Source organism: Nannospalax galili, unplaced genomic scaffold (genome assembly GCF_000622305.1).
Source record: "Nannospalax galili isolate Female #2095 unplaced genomic scaffold, S.galili_v1.0 scaffold129, whole genome shotgun sequence".
Taxonomy (NCBI): Eukaryota; Metazoa; Chordata; class Mammalia; order Rodentia; family Spalacidae; genus Nannospalax; species Nannospalax galili.
The window spans coordinates 135652-140094 of NW_008360030.1; the positions used below are offsets into that span (position 1 = coordinate 135652).

Here is a 4443-nt window from a genome sequence, read left to right on the forward strand (position 1 = left end):
TGTGGAGAGCCACAGCCTCCGCCGCCATTACAAGATGGCGCCGGTATCCGGACCTTCTTAACAGTAAACATCCTGCTGCGCCCATAAGGGGCGTGCACAAGAGCCTGCTCTCCCTCGCCTCCTCCCGTGGCGTGATCTCCAGCAACCAATCCGCTTCTTATACGTCATAGATGGGACCTTTAGACTATATAAGCAACCGCTCTCCCGCTTCTTGGCGTCTTCGGTCTTTAAGCTTCTAAGAGTGTAAGATGCGCATACAATAAACTGCTGCAGAAGGATCCTGACTTGTCCTCCCGCGTCGTTCTTGCCGGCGAGACGGAAAGCGGTCGGGGACACGTGGTGGCTCCCACCTATAATCACAGCACTTGAGAGCCTGGGGCAAAAGGATCTGGAGTTTAAGGACAGCCTGTCTTAGCTACATCAAATCCTTTCTCTTTTTTTCCTTTTTCTTTTTTTTAACTTATAAAAACCACAGCTTTATTCAGCAAGGGCCCATGCCTAAGAAGCTCAGGTGTGGAGGTTGGAGGATGACTTTCGGTTTCCTCTCCTCTTTTCCCCTCAGTTGTCTTCCTGGAGGGCAAAAATGGTCTGGACCCTGAAATCCTACCCCCTCAAAAAAACTTTGTGGTGCCCCCAAAAGTTACAGCATCTTAATTCCTCATAGAAAAGGGAAAGGGCTGGAGAGATGACTCAGCGGTTAAGAGCACTGACTGCACTTGCAGAGGACCCAAGTTTGATTCCCAGCACCCTCATGATGGCCAACAACTTTTGGTAGCTCCAGACCTCTGCGGGCATCTCACAACATGGATGCACTTAACACAAATGCAGCACTTGGGAGGCAGAGGCAGGTGGATCTCTGTGAGTTCAAGGCCAGCTTGGTCTACATAGTGAGTTCCAGCTGAGGTTACAGGAAGACCCTGTCTCAAAAACACCAAAAAAAAAAAAATTCCATAGCATTATAGAGAATGCAGAAAAGGAATGTGACAGTCCCTCCTTCCTCCCCCTTACTGTGGGATTACTTGATACATCCCCAGCAAAGGAGCCAGCCCAAAGGTAGAGGGGAAGGACCAAAGGGAGCAGGGGGGTGGGGCCTCCTTAGCCAATCAGCAGCTAGTATGGGTGTGGACGTGGCATCAAGAAAGCCACAACCCCTTGGAAGCTTCCAAGTGGGAGTGGGAGAATGCATTCCTGTGTAGTCCTCAACCAATTTTCCCTGTCAAGTCCAGGCAGAGAAAGCAGGTGACAGGAGAGGTCTGCAGAGAATAGGTCTTCTGGGTTCTCGTGGTCAAGGGGAACCCGGCTTCCTCAGCTCCTGGACAAAGGCCTCAATGTCTCGTCTTTCATTTTCTGCAGTTCCTTCTGCACCTCTTCCAGAAGCTCCTGCTTCACCCTCTCCAAGTCAGAGTCGTCACTGGAGCTGGGCCTCCAGTGGGTAGGCCTCAGAGGTAGTCACAGAAGATGAGGACTTCATCCTTGGCAATGTTGTGCTGTTTTTCTCCCAGTGTCTCCGCAAGTTCATTCTGGACATTAACTCGGGTCTGGTTCCTCCTGACTGCCTGATTGGTCTTTGGGGGGCTTCTCCCCAATTTGTGTGGCTTTCCTTCTCCCGGCCAGCATGGCGCTCATCTCTTCCATGAGCCCTTCACCACCAGTGCTTCGACTGTTCTCAGCCCTGGGGGCCAAGCCCCACCCCCAGACAGCCTCCTACTTACTCACTTACCTGACTTTGGCTCCTGCAATGACTGCAGCCAAGCTGGGGGCCCCGGAGCCCCACTGCTGGGAGCCTGTGCTGTAGGGAGAGAAGGGTTGCAGGGGGTGGGGCTCCCCTGCTCATGCCCTGCAGCTGAGACCCCTGCGGAGGAGCAGACCTGGGAATGGAGGGGGACCCGGTGGAGGGGGGGTATCCTGGAGGTGGGGATAGACCCCCAGCTGGGGGAGCAGGTTGAGCCTCCTGCACTAGACACCCAATGCTCCATGTGCTCTGGCTGGCTGGGCTGCTGTTTTTTCTGCTGTTCCAACTCCTGGAGAGGGCCCATTGTGGGGGAGCCTCAGGGAAAGCGAGAGCAAGGAGAAAGACCTTAAGCAGCTTTCCTCCATGGCCTGTGCTTCAGCTCCTGCCTGCAGGCTCCTGCCTTGAGTTCCTACCTTGGGCTCCCTGATGAATTGTGACCCTGGAGATGTAGGACAAATAAACCCTTTCTCCCCAAGTTGGTAGTGGTCAGAGTATTTTGTCACAACAATAGAGAACCAAACTAGAAAAGTAGGTTTCCACTTGACTCTTTCAAACGACCTTTAGTACTAGTTATCCCTCCTCTTACCTCACTCTTCTGCCCTACCATTCCTTTATACACCCCATTAAATCCATCCTATCTACTATTCTCCTTTCCCTTTTTTTGTCTTTTTGAGACAGGGTCTCCCTGTAGCCCCAGCTTTATGCACACCAGGATGGCTTTGAACTCACGGAGATCCACATGCCTCTGCCTCCCAAGAGCTGGGATTAAAGGCATGCACAATCACGCCATGCAAAGTCAGTCTTTTTTTTTCTCCTTTCCCATTTGTATTGCTGCATTCTATCTCTCCTCCCTTGAACTACACCCCATGGCACCTTATTTTCTAATCTCTGAGGATTTTCCAATTGAAACACGCCTATCTAAAGATTGAAAGCTAGCATACACTTATGCAAGAGAACACATGTACATTTGTTTTTCTGGGTCTGGGTTCCCTCACTTGTTTCTAATTCATTCCATTTACTTGTGAATTTCATAACTTCCTTTTTCTTAATACATGAATTGTAGGAATAGCTTTTATAAAATGGACGTAATGACTTTTGACTAACCCCAACAAAATTATGTGCTCTTATGTCTTGTGACCTGTGCACCTGATCTTGTTTCCTGGGTATCTCAATCTGGTACTCCACTGTATTAGTTACTTTTGTGTTGCTGTGATAAAATACTGTGACCAAGGGATTAGAGTCTGTCATAATGGGGAGACATGGTAGGAAGTGGCTAGCGGAATACTCACATTTTCAAGCAGGCACAGGAACCCAGCAACTGGAAATCCCACATGGCTTAAGAACTCTCAAAGCCTGCCCCCAGTGACACGCTTCCTCCAGCAAGGCCACACCTCCTAAAACCTCCTCAAACAGCACCACCAACTGGAGACAAAATGTCCAAATATTTGGCGCCTATGGGGGACATTCTCACTCACACCACCACATCCACCCAAAAAGATAATGAAGGAATGAATGTGGGTATTCTTGAGAATTAGTATATCAAAGTGCTGAAAGGTAGCACACCCATCTCCTTTGCACACAGTGAAGATTGGGAAGGACATGTGACCTTGGGTGAATGAGATATTCTAGAACTAAGTATGAACAGACAAGATAGTCTGTTAAGATAAGGGTGGAACCAAAATTGTACTTTTCCAATTGAAGCTGAAGAAAACACTTTGAATAAAATTATGGGTGGAGCCTGACTCAGGAACATAGTTCCAGAAACAGAGTTCCAAAGATAGTTCTATCAGCACAGTTCCAGGTAAAAGACAGTTCCAAAAGATTTCTGGGGGAACATGTGTCCTCCCAAGTTCAGACTCTTAAAAACTAAATTTAAGAGTCATATTTTTTTCATTCAGATAATTGTAATGTTGATGTAGTAACGCCACACTAAATAATATTCCATTCTGTAGATGTACCATTCTTTCATTGTTCAATTCATCAGTTAATAGACATCTAGGTTGTTTCCATCTCCTGCCTATGGTGAATAGGGCAGCAATAAATTGAGTTGTCTTGCCAGCATGAAGCGAAGTTCTTTTGAGGCTGTAGACCTTTCATTAGGGTACATGTGTGGGAAAATGCCCTGGCACCATAGTTTTTAATATATATTTTTGTGGTGTTATGGAGGGCACAGTATAAATCCACCAGTTTTTAAATACTGGGAAGAAAGGTTATTGTGGAGATGGGGAGCAAAAGGATGGAGAGGAGAAGTTGGAAAAGGGGGAGGGGGAAGAGAATCAACCAAAGCTATGTATGAAAATGCCATAAGGAAACATGTTATTTTGTAAACTAATTTAATAGTAAAGAAAAATTATTGCAATGGGAAAAAAAAGAAATTAGGAAACAAATTGATAAGACAATGGATTTATTTACAATTTGGCCAAACCAGGGAGAGAAAGACTAATTTCTCTCCATCTTTTCTATAGCAACATTGCAATTTTATAGGAAAGATGGCACAAAGCCAAGAAATGAGCATATGTTAAGTTGTCAGACCTAACTGGAGCTGAAGAGCCTGCGCCACCTTTAAACATTGTGACTTTAAAGTCACAACCAAAAAGACAAGTTGTCATAACTGTGGGAAGTCTCTTCCTGGGAGACAAGCACCTCCTCTAGGTGGCACCAGGCTTCAGCCTTTCCCTTTTCTAGCATGAGATTCTTGTGAAATTTTTAAT

At 46.7% G+C, this 4443-nt stretch overlaps 1 pseudogene; it reads right to left on the reverse strand.

Annotated features, from left to right (window-relative positions):
* Window positions 1-1285: 1285 nt before the first annotated feature.
* Window positions 1286-2036, reverse strand: LOC103726503 (annotated as a pseudogene).
* Between the last annotated feature and the right edge of the window lie 2407 nt (window positions 2037-4443).